The 22,597-nt window shown below is 37.7% G+C and overlaps 1 protein-coding gene across 10 annotated transcripts in view; it reads left to right on the forward strand.

Annotated features, from left to right (window-relative positions):
- OSBPL5 (oxysterol binding protein like 5) overlaps positions 1 to 22,597 on the forward strand; it is a 1,550,034-nt gene that overhangs the window by 1,384,531 nt on the left and 142,906 nt on the right. The gene's annotated exons all lie outside the window — the stretch shown is intronic.

Consider the following 22,597-nt stretch of genomic DNA (forward strand, 5'->3'; position numbering starts at 1 on the left):
TAACCATGTTCATACATCCTGTCCCTGAGTCTCCTTTTGGTTTTCCCTACATAAAATCCTGGACAAGATGTACACATGGCTAAATATATAATTCCCCTTGTTTGGCAATTCCCTTTTACTGGTCTAATCACTGTCTTTAGGTCATTCCCTAATGTGATATACTTATCTTGACAAACAAACATGCATTGAGAGCATGTCCCACATCTATTAGTCCCTGTTCTATCATGAATTTTCATATTTTCATTCTCAAAATTCCTTTTTAAATTCCATCCTACCTTATATACAAAATTAGGGTTCTCTCCGCCTATATCCCATAACTTAGGGTTATTTTTAGGTATAACCCAATTCTTTTGTATAATTTTCCAAACCTCATTTGCTTTCTGTCCATAGGGTATGACCATTGCTCTTTCAAACTTCTTATTGTTATTAGTTTTAGCATCTTTAGTTTGAAAATCATGTGTAGCACTATTTTTGCCCAATAGGGACTTATATTTCTTCCCCCATTCACTTTTTACATATGCTAGTGTGTCATATATTTTCTTCTCAGGATACCCTCTGTCCAAAAACATTTTTGCTACTACTTTCAACTCATAATCCAAATCTTCATATCTAGATGTCATTCTCGCTACTCTGATGAGTTGCCCTTTCACTATACTATTTTTCTGTGCCACCGGATGATTACTAGAGTATTCTAAATATGAGTTGCTGAAAATAGGCTTTCGATATATTTTAGATGTAAACCTCAAATTATTTATTTCTATATTGGTATCCAGAAAATTAACTCTTGTTCTGTCATAACTATGTGTAAATCTAAGAAAGGTTGTAGTATCATTTATATAGTCCATAAATTTTATTATTTCTTTTTCAGGACCTTCCCACATTATAAGTATATCATCCAAAAACCTCATATATTTTTTAATATATTTTTTATAAGTACTTGTAAAAATATATTGTTGTTCCCAATGGAGAAGTACCATGTTAGCAAAAATGGGAGCACAAGAGGCTCCCATCGCTACCCCCTTATGCTGTCTATAGTACTCTCCTTCAAATAGTATAAAATTATTATCTAATACTATTTCCATAAACTCTAATATCAAATCCTTTTTGTCTTGGGGTAGTTTAGTATTCATAATCATGGCTTCTTCAAAGAATTGTAAACCTTCAATTTTAGGTATAGATGTATATAGATTAATAACATCAGTTGAAAAGAAAATAATGTCCTTGGTACAAAGATTATTGTCCATACGACCTAAAAAGTCCCATGAATCTTTTAATATATGTTCATGGTTATATAGCATATTTTTCAACCATCCATCCACCAATACACCAAAAGGGTAGGTCTTAGACCCTCTCCCATCTACTATTGGTCTAAATAATAAATTCTCCAAACCCTTGTGAATTTTAGGTATGGCAAATATCCCAGCCACCCTGGGATTAAATACTTTCAAATAATTGTATGTCTCTATAGATATTCTTTCATCAATTAAATATTCTTCCAGATAATAATCAATTTTCTTATAACTAATATTTAACTCATTAAGGGAAGATCTATAGTATATATGTATATCTGAAAGCATATCTAACATTCTCTGTGAATATTCTAAGGTGTCAAAAAAAAGACCATCCCACCTCCTTTGTCTGGCTTCATTATTCTTATACTCACATCTTCTTTCAAGCTTTTTAATAATTGCTTTTCTTTAAAGGTTAAATTGCTATAATGTAATTCCCTTCTTTCCCTTTAAGTTCATATATTTCGCTAGTAATTGCTTTTTCCAAACAGCTTAAAGTGGGGTCTAAAGGTGGATTATATGTATTTTTCTTTTTAAATACTTTAGTACTTTCTTTTTTATTATTTTCTCTTTCTACTAATAAATCTTCACATATATACCCTAAATTAATTTTCTTTAAAAATAGTTTTAGTTCTATGATAGTTTCTAGATAATCCATACTTTTTGTTGGTACAAATTTCAAACCTTTCATGCATAACTGGAACATTTCCAGTTATGCATGAAAGGTTTGAAATTTGTAGAGTTCACAGAGAATGTTAGATATGCTTTCAGATATACATACATACTATAGATCTTCCCTTAATGAGTTAAATATTAGTTATAAGAAAATTGATTATTATCTGGAAGAATATTTAATTGATGAAAGAATACCTATAGAGACATACAATTATTTGAAAGTATTTAATCCCAGGGTGGCTGGGATATTTGGCATACCTAAAATTCACAAGGGTTTGGAGAATTTATTATTTAGACCAATAGTAGATGGGAGAGGGTCTAAGACCTACCCTTTTGGTGTATTGATGGATGGATGGTTGAAAAATATGCTATATAACCATGAACATATATTAAAAGATTCATGGGACTTTTTAGGTCGTATGGACAATAATCTTTGTACCAAGGACATTATTTTCCTTTCAATTGATGTTATTAATCTATATACATCTATACCTAAAATTGAAGGTTACAATTCTTTGAAGAAGCCATGATTAAGAATACTAAACTACCCCAAGACAAAAATGATTTGATATTAGAGTTTATGGAAATAGTATTAGATAATAATTTTATACTATTTGAAGGAGAGTACTATAGACAGCATAAGGGGGTAGCGATGGGAGCCTCTTGTGCTCCCATTTTTGCTAACATGGTACTTCTCCATTGGGAACAACAATATATTTTTACAAGTACTTATAAAAAATATATTAAAAAATATATGAGGTTTTTGGATGATATACTTATAGTGTGGGAAGGTCCTGAAAAAGAAATAATAAAATTTATGGACCATATAAATGATACTACAACCTTTCTTAAATTTACACATAGTTATGACAGAACAAGAGTTAATTTTCAGGATACCAATATAGAAATAAATAATTTGAGGTTTACATCTAAAATATATCGAAAGCCTACTTTCAGCAACTCATATTTAGAATACTCTAGTAATCATCCGGTGGCACAGAAAAATAGTATAGTGAAAGGGCAACTCATCAGAGTAGTGAGAATGACATCTAGATATGAAGATTTGGATTATGAGTTGAAAGTAGTAGCAAAAATGTTTTTGGACAGAGGGTATCCTGAGAAGAAAATATATGACACACTAGCATATGTAAAAAGTGAATGGGGGAAGAAATATAAGTCCCTATTGGGCAATAATAGTGCTACACATGATTTTCAAACTAAAGAAGCTAAAACTAATAACAATAAGAAGTTTGAAAGAGCAATGGTCATACCCAATGGACAGAAAGCAAATGAGGTCCGGAAAATTATACAAAAGAATTGGGTTATACTTAAAAATAACCCTAAGTTATGGGATATAGGGGGAGAGAACCCTAATTTTGTATATAAGGTAGGATGGAATTTAAAAAGGAATTTTGAGAATGAAAATATGAAAATTCATGATAAAACAGGGACTAATAGATGTGGGACATGCTCTCAATGCATGTTTGTTTGTCAAGATAAGTATATCACATTAGGGAATGACCTAAAGACAGTGATTAGACCAGTAAAAGGGAATTGCCAAACAAGGGGAATTATATATTTAGCCATGTGTACATCCTGTCCAGGGTTTTATGTAGGGAAAACCGAAAGGAGACTCAGGGACAGGATGTATGAACATGGTTATCAAATTCAGACACAAAATGTTAATAATGCCCTCTTTAGGCATATTCAATTGTCAGATAATTGTAAGGAATTTAAGTTCTGCATTCTGGAGAAAGTCTTAAGAAACCCAAGGGGAGGGAACTACAAAAATTATGTTGAAGAAAGGGAGACTAAATGGCAAATTAAGTTACAAGCCAGTATGCCCCCAGGGTTGAATGAAATTATATCTATTAAGCCAGTGCTAAATAAAAAGGCAGAACAGTATATTTAAAGCCTGTAAAAATCCACTTTATGTTGTTTTAAATATTTTATGGATTCAAATATTTCATTGGACTACAAACATTCCATTTTATTGTATGTAGTGTTCTTATGAATGTTTTGAATTACATTTTAGAAATATAGTAATAGGAAATTGTATTGGTTAGCATGTGTAAGATAGTTATATGGAAGCTATCTTTTTAAAATGTTAATTGTTTTATTAATTAAAGAATGACATCAGAAATGAGTAGGATATTTAAAGGGGATGAAAATGTAATATGGCAGATTCTGATGAAATCCCCAGGAGGGGATGAAAGCGCTCAATCTGTAATAAATTGTTTGTGGAATAAAAGTTTCTATAAAGGAGTTCCTGGCATTGACAGTGCTTTTTTAGCTTTTATTTGTGGACTTTGCACTGTTGGGGTTTTTGGACATTTATTTTACTATTAGTACTAAGTTATTAACTGGTTCCACTGTCTTCCCTTCTATCGCAATTCTCAGCTTCTTCTGATTTCCCCAATTTGCTGCCATTACCACTGTCTTATCTGTGCTTAGTTTTATCCCCTTGTGAATTCTGTTTTGTATTCCATTCCTGTATCCTTTACTGAAGTTCTTGCTCAGAGTCTGTCTGTAATCCCACATCATCTGCATACAGCAACTTTGTTGATCTGTCCCATCTGACCATTTGCTAATGTAGTCCTTAACCAGTATGAATAGCAATGGGCTCAGAGTTGAACCTTGGTGCATACCCAATCCCACTGGGAAGGAAAAACTACATAGAAATAAATGGAATTTGTTGGAATAATGCATGCAGAGTGATGTTTAAGAGGAGGAGTGGCATTCCAGGGAACCCAGGACTTAAACTGTTTATGTTAAGTTGGAGTGAATTCTAGGTGTTAAAAAATAATAACGCAATGTTTTCTTTTCTGTTAATGTAAGTGTACCCATGTAATTGGTAAATACATCTGAATTTAATATTTTTTTAAGAAAAAAAAGAGTATTTCTAAATAGAGACCTGACTAAAGAGATTACCCTTGGTTAAACTATATTCCATGATGATTGCTTCATATTTAATTATAAGAAGCCATATTTTATTTAGGATATAATTGATACTCGGTGATGTGGTACGAGATGAAATGTAGTTTAGGGCATGCCTCAGTTTAAGGTGTCATTCAAAGATTATCCAGTTCATTTCTGTGTAAATTAGGTAAAGAGATTAGGCAATACATAAGTGAGCACTTGACTGCATGTGCTGTGAGCTGCAATATCCTTCTATCCACACAGAAACCAGGCCCTTCGCTGCTATAAAGTTATCCATGGGCTTGAACATAGGAAAGAGTCAATGAGCAGGATATTAGCTGTGAAACATCTAGTACGAGTAAGAGTACTTAGAGTTTAGTGTTTACATCCTTGAAATAAGGGAAAGGGGGCAAAGATGCTACTCTGGCCATAAAATAGCTTCAATATCTCTTCTTAGAAGAGAGAGAATTTTAATGTAAAGATGCTATGGGATGAAGGCTGGCATGGACAAGGTGAATCCAACTTGCATATTTTGTGGCTTGGAAAATGGAGAAAAAGTTGGAGAATGATAGTTTGGAATTGTGAATCCACAAATCTTACATTGTTGGTTTCGTGAGGGGGTGGGTGAAAGTTTGGAGAACTTTTTCTGAAAGTAAGCAAGACAAATGGATGGAACAGGAATGCAAATGCTGAATGGATGAGAAAGTGATGTAAGTGGGCTAAGAGGAGATGTCTGGAAATGTCAATGGGCAGGAAAAGGAAGCATGGGTTGTTAGATATTGTCCCCAGTGGTTTGTAATTAACTGATATTCTGTTACAAATAAATAAAGGTGAAAATGCTTACAACCCCATCCTCTGACCAAAGCTTCTTTTTCTGACTTTCAGTGTATTTTTCAGTATCCATTACGGCGCAACAGACGTAGGCCATAGTCTTGCACTCCTCACCATATATTCAAGTCAGGTCAGAGGAATGGATTTTGCATCCATTTCTCAGTATGTTTCCCTCATTGATCAAACAATGCCATTGCTTGGTTAGAATTTAAATATTTTACAGTTTTTAAGTGATTTTCATGTTACATTCTCTATATCCATTGAGGATCATTTTAGTGAATCGTCCTAATGACCCTACAATTGTACGGGACTGATTAATAAATGTAACACCCTAATTGGCATTCATTGCAAACTTCTTATACTATTAGATCTCTGCCTCTTTGTGGTATTGCTTCGTCATGTAATTTTACTTACTGGCAGGGTTCAGATGACATTCTTTTGCCTGAAACACAAAACTATAACACTGTCATATTATCTAAATTCCCATTTTTCTTTATTTAAAGCGAGCACAATTATTTTTACTGTTTATAATACTTGCTGATATGTTGTGTTCTTGTGCTAATGTCATCACTGAAGATTTTATGGTATATTTGGAATAATTATGACTTCACATCTGGGCATATATATCCTGAGAGCTACATGAGATGCAAAAGTACATCTACTTGGTGTTACCCTGGCTAAGGTCTAATATTCTTAATACATTTACTCCACTAAGACCACATACTGTTCTCTCAACTCATGTGCCTTTCCTGTGTGATTGTTTTGTCTGCCATCTTCAAAGCTGTACATCTTTGAACTTGTGATATCTTTGGTTTGGGAGATGTGATAGTAAATGGTTCCCAACAAGATGGTCTTGTTACTTTTTCTGTGCTAATTTACCATTGTTGTTTCATTGGTTCCCATTCTACTTATTTTCTGATATAACATGGAATTATTTTTGCTGTTGTGGGCTGTACAGCTTGTTATAGCAGTTGCAATTTACATACAGCTTAACCTTATAATTTGTTAGCTTTCCAGCTCCTTGAAAAATATCCTGCTAGTCTTTAGCAGTTTGTGAATTTCACCATGTCTCTTATTTTGCTGTTCTATCTTCATTTTTTACAATTTGCAGTTCTCAGTTATCATATAACTTAGTAGGGACCTTACCCTACCTGTTATTACAGTCAACTCTGCTGTTGCAGTTTTAGTTTTGGTAGTAAAGGTTGCTTCAAATGTCATACAACTGCCATGAGGCTATATTGTCATATAGGCTATATTTTTGCATTATATTCTTTTAATGAAGATCTTTCAGGAAATAGTATACTTTGTTTTCTGACACACCCATGTCAATTAAGATTTGTGTAGTGATGTTTTAAATTCTAATTTTCACTTACAGCTGACTTTGCATTGTACTAATCAGTGTCAACACATCAGTATCACTGTCTTTTTTCAGTTCCTGTTTTATCCTCCTGCTATTTATTGTCCATGATGACAATTTTATAATCTTACTCCATGACAATTTTTCTTGTTATCTAGTTTGGTTCTGCACTGTTTTGTAAAATGGTTCTACTTTCAATGACTGCTTTCTGAAGAAAATGTACCTTTTCCTCCTCACTGAACAATTGTCCTTGTCAATAAATGATTTATCACAGTTCCAATATACTGTATGGTTTGTTAAAACATGTATAGTGCTTTTGGTCAGTAGGTTTTCTGTGTAATGTGCTCATGTTTTGAGTTTGTGCTTAATATATTTTTGTTTTATATTTAAATTTATAACTTAATATTCTGAGATTTCTGTTTTTTGTCCTTGTTCTACTGATCTTTGTGAACCTGTATCAGAATTCATCTTTCATTTCCTTCTTAGCTTTCCTTATAAACAGTCAACTCAGAATTATCTGTGTTTCAATTGCTTAATCTGTATTGCTGAGAGCACACATTGTAGACATTATTTTATTCTGATGTAGACTATTTTTTGCCTCTGTGGGGTTCTGTGTTATCTTTCTGAATGTGTGTTTCATACTTTGTGTTTGTTAGAAACAATCATTTAGTTTTGTTTTAACATTTTATGTATTTTTCTTGATTTTGACATGACGCAGTAAGTACTCTGAACTTTTCCTGGACCCTGTGCAGAATGAATACATATAACCTACCCAATAATTCATTAAGGGGCCTAACATGAGATACACGGCTTATGCTAAAAGACTCTTCTCCTGTAATGTGCCCATTTCTGATTCAGAGGCATGTTAGCCAGGACAAGTTAAGATTTCATTACAGTCTGATTTGTATGTTTCTGAATCAGATTTACTAACACAACATCCACATCATTGATGATCTGCACACCATGGTGGTAAACTGCAGCTCTTCCATACAGTCGCTATCCTACACACACACACACACACACACACACACACACACACACACACACACACACACACACACACACACACACACACACACACACACACATACACACACACACACACACAAGTTCACACAATGTGAACATACACACACCACAGTCTGGGTACCTATTCCTAACATATCTTACCTCCCGTGATTTCCCCCACTCCCACTGTGGTACATTTCTATTATGCCCTGGTGATCTATTGTAGCCCCACCCTCCAATTCCCATACTGCTGTTAATCCAGTATGTCACTTTAGTCTTTGATTTATCCCTGATATCTAGTCATTCCTCCACCCCATGTCTGAATCTCCATTGTGATGTTGGTGGCATTATGGCATTTCAGTATATGGTATTCCTGGTGGTCTAGTGGTTTCCCACCACCCCCTAATCTCCATACTGTTACCGGCACTGATACTGCACTTTAAGAGTAATCTCTGACAGTCTGGTGCATTTCCCCCCAGTATCCAATCCACATACCACGGCCTTTTAGCCATGCTCAGTACCATGACACAGTGGGGATGGCAGTGCTGATCTATACGGTCAAAGAATTTCTTGAAAATCTCAGCTACTTAGATGCCTTTCTGGATGCAGTTCCAGGAAGACAGAGCATAGCTAATTAAGCATTGAAGGAGATAGGCAAATGAACGTTGTCCTGCATAGGCATGATAGATATCTGCAGACTGTCTTACTTTAACTGTGTTACATTTTAATGCTTCTGTGAAACTTGTAATATCTGTTGCCAAATAGTTATACAAATTCTCGCTTCCTACTTGATTGTTTCATATTTCAAATACTATATTGTTTTTGTTACTCGGACTTTTTTTTTTGATCATTTAAGCTTCAGTTAGAAACTTCTGTTTTCTGTTGCACCTTGTCAGTAGCCCAAACCATAACTAACTGGCAGTGCAGAGAATTAAAGCTATGCATGGGCGCCAGAACCATAGAGCGAGGGGGGAGGGGAGCCCCCCCCCACTTTTGCAGATCATCCATACCTCCCAACTGTCCCAAATTACTTCTTACTTTCGTACTTTAGCTGATGTCATCCCGTGCGCGATGACATCAGCTCGTCAGGACTACCAGCCTGTCAGAGTTGCACGTATTTCCAGGTTTCAAATGCTTTTGCAAGCAGGAACCAAAGTGACCACTCCTTGGGTTTTTTTCCCTAGTTTTTTGGTTTTTGGAACGAACCTTGGGATCTGGGGTTTTCGTTTGGACGATCTTGACATTTCCGTAGATCTTCATTGATGATCATCCAAACGAAAAAAAAATTATTCAGCAATACTGATCCCACCCCTATTAATCTGTCAAGTGTCCACTGTCCATTAACGACAAAGCGCATACAGTGCTGCATTATTTACTACTTAGTGGCTGGCTGCTTAAGTTAAAGGTGTGCCATAGTAGGCGTACCATATACTAGTCTAGTCTCATAACTTTTGGGATCAACTTCGAGAAATCAGTCAGCCATCCTGATTAATTATGCATGAAGCACGCCCCTTGCAACAGCAGACTAACAGCAGCATGAACTCTTGGGTTCCAATCAGCCATCCTTATTTATTATGTATAAATACACCTCTCCAGCCAGCAGTATACTGACGGCTCTAGGTGAAATTCGCCACCCATAATTATACATGATCCACGCCCCTCTTACCAACTGGGTAAGGGCACAAACTCCTTTCTTGTGCTTTGCGAGTTTGCAGCATTTTTCATGATGTACATTATGTGACTAGAAAAATGGAATGAAAAAGTAATCTCTTTTGAGGAAATTCATGGTACGTATATACTTCTCATATGTCAATAATTTTGCCTGCTAGTTTTGGGCTTTTTTTTCTAATATTTTTATTGCAAATTATTGAGTATGAAAGTCCCTGAGTAATAACGGATGTTTTGTTTCATGTCTTTCAAAAAATGCATGCTAACACAACACATTTTATTTTGGTAGCTTACTAAGTTTAAAAGAGCGATATTTAAAAATCGTCCCTAGTTTTGGCCTTTGCCCCACCATTATTTTTGGCTTTGCCTGGATTTGTTGTGTGCAGAGGTTGAAAGGTATGGGAGTGTGTATACACACGCACACATATATATATATATATAAACTGCGCTGGTTAGCCTCTTGGACATAGTACGGAAGGGTAATTCTGTAATTGCAGGAGTTTTAAGTGTATTGTTTGAGGAAACATTTAAGAAAAACATCAATGCACTTGTTAGTCTATTATGAATTTATGGAAAGTTTTATATGTTACTAATTGCACATCTCTTTGCCATTCACACTTTATGATGTGCCTTGTTCATTTCTTCTCTTAAAAATGCTGAGCATTACAGAAAGAGTGCAGTGTCCTATATTGATCAGATTATTTGAGTGTATAGTACTGTTAGTGATGGGATCTATATTATAACATCGAAGTTCAAAAACTTAAAGTGTTATAATATCGAACCCTTTAGTGCAAAAGCTGAGAATAGCGAAGCCTCAGAACATTGAAATTTTACCTAGGGTAAGATTTCGGTGGTCTGTGGCTTCGCTATTTACAGCAGTGTGGTGTGATGGTTACGGACCAGGTTAGGGGAAGTGAGTGACGGGAGGTTACGGATTGGGTTCAGGTAAGTGTGGTGCAATAGTTACGGACCGGGTTAAGGTAAGTGAGCGAACGGACTGGGTTAAGGTGAGTGTGCGGTAGTTAGGGACTTTAGGGTTAAGGCGTGGGTGAGGTGAGTGTGCGGTAGTGACAGACTTTAGGGTTAGGGGCAGGTTAAGTGAGTTAGGGCACGGGTCAGGTAAATGAGTGATTGTGTGGACGTGAGGGTTAGGGTGGGTAGGTGAGTTAGGGTTAGAGAGCAGGTAAGGTGAGTGTGCAATAGTTAGGGACCTTAGGGTTAGGGTCGGGTTAAGGTAAGTGGGTAGCTAGTGGTGTATGTCTGGTTTACTGTACGGTTTCGTGAAGTGTATGTGTGTGGATTATTTATTTTGGTGTGCTTGAGTTGTGTGTATGTTTGTCGGAACAGCAAATTTTTTTCCCTGGGAAAACATTCGCTATTCTGACTGTTCGGTTTTCTGGTGTTTCGATTAAATGGGGGTCGATATTATAACATTCAATGTTTTTAGACTTCACTGTTATAATATAGACCCAAGTGGTGTAGTTGACCATAAGCACACATCCATTAGATATACCTATCTTCTTCCCAGCTCACTTGCATAATTTTGTTTATGCATTTGAAAATTTGTTACATTGTACAGTGTCATTTTGAGTTGGCTAAAATTGTATTCCATAAGTTGCTTGGTGTACCAATCTCATCTATACCTCTTGAATTTCACTCAAAGCAAAAAGCTGAAAATGTCAGGCTCAATCAGTGATACTTGGGAGTGGTTATTTAGCCTTAGGACGACACATGCATGAAGTGTGAGTAATCATACTCTGTGGTCACTGATGTCTTATGTTTACTTTTTTTTTGTAGACTCTGCCTGACGTGATAGACTTTTACGGATATTTTTCCCTCACTTTAATTAAACATGACTTTCTTGCTTTTATGTATTATTAAAGATGTGATCATTTCAGCAGTAAACACAATACCACAGATTACCAATAAGTGCTTAAACACCTCTGATCCAGCAAACGCTTGTTCCGTCTGAAAGTATGTAGAGCAACCCGCTCTGTTAAGCCCAAAGCAATTCCACACACGAAAAAGTAAAAACCAATGGCTTTATTGGCTGTGACGCTCGAGTTGAAGCACTGAACCAACCTCAACTTCACAAAACCACACTGCGAACTGACATACTAAACGAAAATAAAAACAGTATAAAAATGCATAAACATCTTGAACTGCGGAATGTAACAATATGGTTTAGCGCTTTCACCCATACCATACGGGCTTCTTCAGAACACTATTAAATTAAAACAACCGCCTTATATAACATTTAAGGCGCCAAAATCTTGATTTCAAAAAATCAGCATTCCGCAGATTAAAGATATAATGACCTTGTATCTTTAAGCTGCGGAATTTATATGTTGTGTTTACCAGTTTTTTCATGGAAGTTACTACACAATCATCTCAGCAGTAGTAGTTTTTGTTAACCAGAATGTGGCAGAGGGGAAAAGTATTCATATGTAAGTACAAGGCTATCTGTCCTTGCGGGGTTGAGTGAAGTGGGACAGTGACATCCCTAGATGTAGACACAATCCCTTTGTTTATAAACTGTGCAATATATAAGGACTTTCTATTGTTGTTAATAGCTGCAGTCGATCACGTGCACGTTTGAGTTTTTACAGCCGATCTTAGGATTTGTTACACTTTTGAGTGGTCACACTGGCGAGAACAGACAGTTTTATTTAGCTGCTGCTTATTTACTTGGAGGATGGAGTCTGGACTGGCTGTTGGGATTTATTGATGTACCACAAAGAAGGTGTGTTTGTGTGTGTGTTTGTGTGTGTGTGTGTGTGTGTGTGTGTGTGTGTGTGTGTGTGTGTGTGTGTGTGTGTGTGTGTGTGTGTGTTTGTAAATGCCCCCGATGAGATACATCTGGTGGCTAGAGGTACTCGTGCTCAGACCCTGTACCTTAGGTACAGGTAAAAAGAGCCTAATGTCCCTAGTCACTATCACTTGTGAATTTATGCCTCATATTTTTGTTCTGTTCCTCTGGTTTTCAGTTGTGGTAAAACAAAACCTTTTATTCTAGCAATTTTCTAAGGTTATAAAATCAGTATTTGATATCTCTATTTTGGGGCTGTATTCCCCCATTATTGGCTTTGCTCTGTATTTTTGTGCTAAGAGGTTGAGAGCTATGGTGAGAAGTGAGAATTGAACTCACTAAATGATATGATAGCCATTTAAGTTTGTCTTCCTATCTTTCAAGAAACTGCTGGTTTAGCTTCATGGTATGTTGCTCTGACTGTTGTGCACAGGGATCTGGGTTCAAGACTTGGCAGTGAAATGCATGGTGGTAACACATTTTATGCAAGCAACTTTCCAAAATTATACAAGCAATGTTTAAAATGTGTCCCTGTTTTTTTTTGGCCTTTTGCCCCCCCCCCAAAAAAAAAATAAAAATAAGTTCAAGAAGCTGTGCAACATGCCTATGGCTTACACTACTGTGATTCTGTATTTATATATTGTCTGTAGAAATAGACTGTTATCATGGAAATGTTCTGAATAGGGCAGTTTTGTCATTATTGCTGCATGCATTTTGCTTCATTGTCTATTGGAAAAATGTTCAAACAATACATTTCAAATGTAATTGTGAGTGGAAGTAGACTGTTATCATGGAAATGTTCTGAACAGGGCAGTTTTGTCATTATTGGTGCATGCATTTTGTTTCATTGCCTATTGGAAAAGTGTTCAAACAATAAAATTAAAATGCAGTTGTGTGTGGAAGTAGACTTTTATGATGGAAATGTTCTGAATAGGGCAGTTTTGTCATTATCGGTTAATGCATTTTTGTTTCATTGCCTACTGGAAAAATGTTTAAACAATAAATCTAAAATGCACTCTAACTTAAGTCTAACAAGTGTGCTGTATTATACAAGGAATATCATTTAATACAATCAGGAAGGTGAATCAAGGAATGCATGCATGTATGCATGGCCCTAAAAATGTGTTTGAAAACACCCCAGAGGAAAGTGTGAAAGGCTCAAAATCATGGGCAAATTTTAAGCTTTACTCTTGTTACCAAAGCAATGGATGAAGGTAAAACAGTTCACACCACTTTACCTTGACCTGGCCATGCCTTTTGACACAATCCCCTACTCAGGTGTAGTACAAAAGATGAATAATGTAGGAGTAAACACCTGCATCACTAGCTGGATTGCCAACTTGCTCACAGGATGCAAGAGATCAAAATAGGGGAAGAGACCAGTCACCAATGGAGTCCCCCAGGGTTCGGTGCTCAGACTTTTTCTGTTTGGCATATACATCTCAAAAGTAAATGGAAATACCAAAGAGCTTTGGCCAGCTAAGTTTGAGATGACTGCAAGCTAGGAGAAGTTATTGAATCCCCAAATGACTTAGCCATCATGCAGGAAGGTTTGTCCCAAGTAATAACTGGTGTCAAAATCATGACAATGCCCTCTGAGAACTGGTCCAATTGTTTGGCATTTGGGAACTTGTGTGTACAGTGACCTAACTTTTGACCAACATGTGCCCAGTCATATGAAAGCCTTTCTATATTGCACAGCTTATAAACAAATTGATTGTGACTAGATCTAGAGATGTTGTTGTCCCCCTTTACAAAGCTTACATTATGTCAATCATTTTGTATAATGCCCACTTTGGCATGGATCTGTCTAGCTCCATGCAACAATTGGAATACCTTCAGAGATACCTTACTAAAATAATACAAGTCCTAAACAGTAGGTCTTGCATGGACTACCTCAAAGATTTATTATTATACTCAGTATCCTACAGAGTGCTTAGAAGTGACATGTCTGGCATACAAAGCATCCTCCGACATAATACAGATGGACCTACTGAACATCAGCAAGTCAAATGGCATCAGATATACTCAGTCCAAGTATCTAAACTGAATGTTGTAGAGGGATGGATATATATTACAGAAGCTACCACTGTTCCGGAACAGACTATCCATAAAAATAAAGCAAAGCTTATCCATCCATATTCAAATGCAACGTGTATCTAAGGATGGGTAAGAGAAAATGTACTCTAGGATTTCCCCTCATGCCACTAATGGATAGAGGCAGTTCCTAAATGCTGCATCCCTTACATGGCCCCCTCAAATTATCTATGGTATGATCACAGTTGTTCTCACTAGGGCTAATATGCAATTATCAGCCATGGGGATATCTAAGACCAATCAGAAAATGTTAACTCAAGCACCTAAAGGGAATTGGCTAAGCTTAAAATGTCCTCCAAGTGAACCTATGTTGTGGTAGCAAATACTTATAAAAAAATTACCCTTTTTAGTTAACAAAGTGCCCCTGTCGCCCTCTGCCCCCTCCAGTCTTTAACAGCTTCCGGCGCCTATAAAGCTATGAACTGTTAATGAGTGCTTTCCATATAGCTGAGTTTGGTTCCATCACCTCCTAGTTCCTTACTGCATGCCTCTGAGCAGGTTCCTGATGGTAAATGGGAAATTGGGATATGCTCTTCAGTGGTCTCCTGTGCCACATTCCTAGTAACTACATGAACCTAAAATAAATGAATAGTTAGGCAGTTTAACTTAGAGGATTAAGTTTCTGAGCTGCTAACAAGTTTTCTGTTGTAGGTGTAGTGCAGATTCCCTCACTCTCCATTACCTACATTGTCATGTTAAACAAGTTCTTGGTCACCCCTGCCTAGCTAATTTACATGGTTAAAAATGCAATAATAATAACAACAAAAACAACAACAACAATAACAATAAATACACTAGGCACGCAACAACTCATTTCAAGCTACAAAATCTTGTCTGGAGATTGAGATTTTTTTTTTTCGCTTGGCACCGAAGATATGTTATAAAACTGCAATATATGTCACTGAAGTACCTTTGACTAAAACTGCTTATGGGATAACCAACAGAACATGCAATAGTATAAATGAAGAAACTGCTTTGAAATAACTTTACCGGAAAATAATATTACTTTAGTTATTACTTAAAGACGGTACTTCAGTTTTCAGCATCAGCTTCAATTTTATTTAAGTGATTATTGTCTAAGCAAGGGTTATCAACATTAAAATGAAATGAAATGTGTAACACAGTACAATGATATATAACAGAACTATTTATAAATCATGTAATTATTGATGACATTTGCACTCCTGAGTATAAAACCAACACAGTATAACAATATAATGACAAAGAAATACAAAGAAACATATTTAAACAATAATAATTAAATCTAATTGTTAATGTTCATAAGTGAGTTTGAAAATTTACTTCCAGCTTACTTCTATAACTGTAGCTCAGCAAAGTTCTGTACCTGGTTATTAGTATTCACACAGAAGCTGATTAAAAAAAAAATTCCAAAAGCGGTTTCAAAAGGCCCAAGAAAAACAGCAAAGGAAACATCAGTGATTTAGCTGCAATAAGTCTCTGCCCCTTGGCTGGAGCCATTTACAGCTCTGCTGAATCCTATTAAGGGTCTGTTGTATAAAACTCAATGGGCAAAGAGCAACACAAAAACATTTCAGAAAGGGGCAGACATGCAAAGCAGTCCTGCATACGCCCAGGATAAGTCAATAATACTATAATCTTCTATACAATCTGCATTTGTGTTGCTAAATCATAATGACTCGCTAACCACAGGCCACACACAACGCTAATGTAAGCTGCTTCCATGCAGCCAAAGTATGGAGGTTCAAATCGAACTAGGGCAGTCCCAATGCTAACAAATTAAAATAGCAGCGGAGATAGAAAAAGAATAACAGCATTGGGGTTTAATGAATCAGCATTTGCAAACTGACCAATAGGCACTGGATATTCATAGTTACAATGTAATGAAGGAATAAAACTGAAACAAAGCTGGACGGCATCAGAAAGTGGAAAACTGGGATGCTACATGTATGAAGTGGCATGTCATATATTCAAGCTGTAAATACAAGATACCAAGTAACATGCAATTCTGTAATAAAGGCACCCAGAGTCTAAGTGAAGTACAAGAGTCTAATCAAATTCACCCAGACAGAACCTGCCACCGTCTTAGATTATTTAATAAAGGCATTTACTCATTAAAATAAACAACGTGTTCATGATGTCAGAAGCTCATGAAAACAAGCAACCTGTTCACACAACATCAAAAACATGAAAATATATGTACTTTGCTTCTGATGCATCAGAGAACAGTTTACAGAGAACAAGGTCTACTGATTGTAATTATCTGTGCACACGCTGGTAATGCACAAGTCAGAAGGCTTAGTAATGATTCTGTGAGTATTCATGTACTACTGACATGCTGTTGCTCTTCAAGAAAAATTACACCACTGAAGGAGCTCATCTTACAAGAACACAACCAATAAGTTATCAGAATTTGCTTAACTTGATGTCCAAAAGTTGTGCAAGTCTTGCAGCCTAAACTGTCCACAATGGGGAGCTTGGCCATAGGATTTAACCATAGTAAAATGCTAGTCACACCTCCTGAAAGTGTTCCAGCTGTCAAATTGAAACTGTAAAGATATATTTTTGAGTATTGTAGTAGATATAATTCATTGGAAACAGTTTCTATTGTTTGTGTATTTTATTTACAGTGAATGTAAAATTGACGTTCACTTCCAAATTATTATTATTATTAATATTATTATTATCATTATTATTTGGAAGCGAACTTTAATTTTACATTCACCGTAAAAATTATTATTATTATTATTATGAAGCAGCCACAGCGTTTCAGCAGTTAGTGTTGCTGCCTCACAGCAAGATGTTCTTCGGTTCAGTTCTCGGCTGGGATGCCTTTTGTCTAGTCAGCATGACTACGGTCACGAGGGTTTCCTCCCACATTCCAAAGACATGCTGCAGGTGGATTGGACTCTCTAAGTTGGCCCTGAGTGTGTGTGTGTGTGTGTGTGTGTGTGTGTGTGTGTGTGTGTGTGTGTGTGTGTGTGTGTGTGTGTGTGTGCGTGTGTGTGTGCGCGCGTGTGTGTGTGTGTGTGCGTGTGTGTGCCTTCTGTGGAAGGTTGGGCGCTTGGCTGGCAACTCAACACCATAAAATTCCACTGCCAATCATTCTGTGAACCCCTGTCCCACTATGGCAACCCTAACGGGAGAAAGGAGAAAAAGATTATATTATCATTTTTATTATTATTATTATTATTTATGTATTTATTTATTTTATTTTAATGTTTTATTTGTTAACTGGGGAAGAGCACTGATCCATATAGACCTTTTTCAGACTCAGTCCTGTTTCCCTGTCTGGTTAAGTGACATGCTCAAAAGTCTCACACTGGGAAAATTCAGGCTGAGGAAATTATACCCTAGACTACAGGAAGCAGCTTTCTATTACAGCCTTAATCATCTGCTTTAACTGCCTGCCACACCAGACATAATCAAAAGTAAAATTTCTTTTGTTTAACACACTTTCTGGTCAATTTACAGTTCATGTCTATGTTTTGCAGTCCAGTAGTAAAGTTTCTGAAGGAAAACAACTATCCTTGCAGTTTACAGGCTTGGTGTTGCAGGTCAGGCCAATACAAATAAATCCACAGACAGGTTCCTTGTATTCTTCCAACAATTATTATGGCATTTTCACAACTTCCTCTTTTAAGGGTCTACAATGAGTCTCTATTCTTGTCCTCAGAATTCATCTTCAGAAGAGGCAAATGTCTCTGATCACTGTAGCTAAAACACATTCTTTTGACAACGGCTTTTTTGTCAGATAATTAACATTTGACTGAGCAACTGCAGGATTCATTATTATAATATACTGACTATACATGCTACCATCAAGGTCTTACCATAATACCTAGTATTTAAACAGCACTTTAATGTGTGAAACAGCCACAGTTTATTTATTTATTTATTTATTGACATTTGTTAACCGGGTTGGTCCAGCTGGGCTTGTGGCCCATTTTCAGTGGAGACCCAAGGAGAAAAGCTCCAAAAAAAAACTCAAACAGTTTACAGAGAACCAAACATTTGAGTCAAAAGTATGGTCAAAATCAGTTGTACAAGAACATTAGAGAGACAAAGCAGAAATGCAAACACATGATATATACATATCAATATTTACAGCCTAAAAAATATATTTACATATTTACAAAAAGAGCTAAGTGAGCTATTGCAAGATTTCACTATTACTAGTTCCGCACTATTTACTGATCAGGGCTACCTTAAAACACTCCACAAACCAAAGTGTCCAATGCAGAATTAGGCACTCATTGAATAGCCATGGCGGCTAGTTATAACAAGACTGAGCATTAAGGCTTAGAGAAAATGGAGGTGGCAGTAAGATATTTACAGGTGGAATATTACTGCCTGTTCTCCAACATCATCTTTTGATCCAGCAACCTCGGTCTCCCCCCAAGTAGCTAGAACTACAGACACATAAAGTTGGGAGTATGGGTCACATTTTCAGTTATATAAGGTTTTGTAATTAGAGTTTTGTTCATACTAAGTTTGTGAATCATAGTATCCTTAAACAAAGGTGGTAAGTCATTCCAAATTTCCAGTGCAACTACCCTGTCATGCTATATGATCAAGGATTCTTCAAAGGTTCATAGGTTCATAGGATGATACTAAGCTATTGGCCCAGCGGCTCTTATAAGCCTTGCCAAGAATTTGGACCATGTTCTCACAAAGTCAGCATGTTTCTCCTGTCCAGTAGGGGCACAGGTGGAATCCCAGGGTTGTATTTTCTGTTTCCCATCCAGTCGTCCAGGTTCCTCATAAAGAGGCCCAGTGAGGTACTGTGCTTGACATGTAGAGGGAGTCTATTCCACAGATGGGGGAGTCTTTGGGACAGAAATCTATCCTGCCAACAAGTTCTGTTAATGTCACAGACCAGGTTGAGGCCTTGTGTGCTATTTGCATGAGTGGAGTTTGACATATGGATATGCAGCAACTCCATCAAGGCTGGGTCTGAGGTGGCCTTGTATCCAGACACAAGTCACCTCTGAGCAGTCTGTATGAGACTGGATTTTTCTGGTTAGGAACCTCTGTGGTCTCTCCAGCTGCTGCATGTGCTTTGGCACTTGCCAAAGAGGGCATTATACTCAATAATGGGTCTGATAAGGGAGGAGTGCAAGGGTGTTATGACCTCTTTGTTCCGGGATGAAATACCCTTACTTATGAGATGGGCCATATAGAAAGCCTTCCATACAACAGATGCAATGTGATGGTCAAAACCAGGTTGATATCAACCTGGGTGCCCAAGTTCCTCACGACTGATTACATGCTTAGTATGTTGTTATTAATGTGATAATTCGTTTTGATTCCATTTTCCACAAAGGGGATAAGGATGCATTTCTTGGCATTCAATTTCAGACCATGCTTCTGACACCAGTCATTAGTTTGGGTAAGTCCTTCTTGCAGGATGTTCACATCACTAGGGGAATGTAAGAGAGTGCCTAGCTTGCAGACATCTACAAACTTGGTCAGCCACAGACCACTGGTTTTGGCTTGCACCTCAGAAAACTATGTCTCAAACAGTAGAGGCCACAAGACCGATCTTTGAGGTACACCACTCATTACAGGTCTACCATTAGAGATGGGCTCCCCTTTTTTGACTGAGTGGGTTCTATCAGTGAGCCAGTTAGCTACCCTTCTGGTATCATACGGGTTGATGCCTGGCTGGGAGAGTTTATCTATTATGCCCAAATGGGGAATAGTGTTGAAGGCTTTGGCTAGGTCAAGGTAGGTGGTGTGCACCATCTTCCCCTCGTCCATGGCTTTGGTGACTGTTTTGAAAAAGTCGACCAAGTTTAACAGACATGATCTCCCTTTGACAAAGCCAAACTGTGTGGGGTCAAGTGTTTGGAGGTTGCCAATGTCCTTGTTTATAAGGTCCATGATAATGCATTCCATGGCCTTGCAGATCAGACTAGTTAGGCTGATGGGCCTATAATTGCCTGAGTCATTGGACACTCCACCTTTGTGTAGAGGGATAACAGTGGCTGTACTCCATTTGGCTGGGATGAAGCCAGTGCTCAGACTTTGATTGAATAGGGTGCCTAATGGTACTGAGACCTCTTGCCTGAGTTCATGTAGGATGAACTAGGGATGTTGTCGGGTCCCATGGAGGCTGTATTTTTGCCTTTGAGAGGGCATTAAAGACCTGCTCCCTGGTGATGGGGGGGGGCGGGGGGGCAGGTGCTGGGGATGTCCTGGTTTACTGATAGTGGGACGGGTGGGGGGGTGAAGTTTTCACTGAAACTTTCTGCCAGCAGGTTGGCTATATCCATGGAATTTGTGTATGTGATGTTCTTGACCACCAGTTTAGAGCAGATTTAGGTGTTACCTTTGAGACTGTGGACATATGTGAAGAAGGTTTTGTGATTGTCCTTAGTGGATGTGGCAAATTTGGACTCAAAGTTAGCCTTAGAGTTTTTCACCAGTGACCTTATTTGCTTGTCCAGACAAAGGAGAGATTGCTTCCAACTTGGCACCTGCTCCTTCTTGGTCCTGGACAACATTTTTTTTCCTTTTATTATAGAGTATGTTTATTGCTGCTGTCCACCAGACAAGTTTAGTCTTCATTGAGGAAGATGATTAGTTCTGCCAGGTATTGCTGAGTCCATGCAGCTATGTAGGTGCTCATGTAGTTTTTTGGTGTAGGCTTGGACATTAGTGCTAGTTCCATCTGAAGGGACTGTGACTGTGAAGTTGCTTATACCTGCTCTTAGGAGGTTGTCGTCAGATTTGGAAAAGTTTTTTTGCTTGACCCTGGAAAGGGGGGAGGGGTCAGGGGAGATGGTGACTTTGAAAGTAATCATTTTATGGTTGGAACTTACCAAGGAGGATGACACTGTAGGTGTGCTACAGTGGATACTCATGTTGATTAGCACCAGGTCTAGGATATTTTCATGTCTCATGGGGGTGTCGACCAGCTGATCCAATGCATTGGCATTGACGAAGTCGAGGAATCTCTGGGCATTTGTGTCTGGGCTAGAATAAGTCTTCCACTCTATGGTTGGATAGTTAAAGTTACCCAGGATCAGGGTAGAGGGTTGAATCTTGATTGATTCAAGTAAGTTCAGATATGTGGAGCAGGTGTCCTGAGTCATGGTTGGAGGTCTGTAGCTAGCTATGATTTGAATAGGTGTTTTGTCAACAGTTAACTGCACCTGGAGTGTCTCGTGCATCATACTGTTTAACCAGCCTGGAGGTGTGTATGTCTTTAATAAATATTGAAACTCCACCTCCTTTGGCTTTGTAGCCCTCTGTATGGGGTCTGAAACTATGGTAGGTTGAGTAACCTGGTGAGGCTGGGGTGCTCTCCGCAGCTTTGAACCAGGTTTTAGTGACTGCACAAATGTCAGCATCTTCCAGGGTGAGGAATGCTTGCAGGAGTGCAGTTTCATGTCAAGGCTCCCAGTGTTTAGCAGCATGACCTTTAAATTTTGTTTAGAAGAATTTTTCATGTTGGTAATTTTGTCCTCATGACTTTGCCTGAAAAAGGCACTATGAGGGAGTGAACAGCCTTTGCCAGAAGCCCAGGGGAGACTGATGGTCATCTTTGGCAAAGCACAGTGGTCTGTCAATCATGTCCTCCCAGGCTGTCAGGTACTGGATCCCCTTAGAATGACACCAGAAACTAAGTCAATCATTTTCTGTTGGTATTGCGGAATTATTCTGGGTGACAGTATGATACTGAGTAAGGCTAGGGACATACCTGCATGGGAGACATATTCAGTGTGCTCAATCATGTCTCTCTTTATTTAGTCCAGAGAGGGGCATCTCAAGTCATTCACACCAACATGGACTATGACAGAGTCATAACAGTATCTGTTGTTGAGGGACTTGCATGCGTGCATAATATGGCAGATTCTAGCACCTGACAAGTAACTTACTGTGACTTTCTCCTTGCCTAGCCTGGTGAGGGGCACATCTGTGTGTCTCACGATAGAGTCTCCTATGACTAGTATATTT

Source organism: Protopterus annectens, chromosome 17.part0 (assembly GCF_019279795.1).
Source record: "Protopterus annectens isolate FY-2018-M chromosome 17.part0, PAN1.0, whole genome shotgun sequence".
Lineage (NCBI taxonomy): Eukaryota > Metazoa > Chordata > Ceratodontiformes > Protopteridae > Protopterus > Protopterus annectens.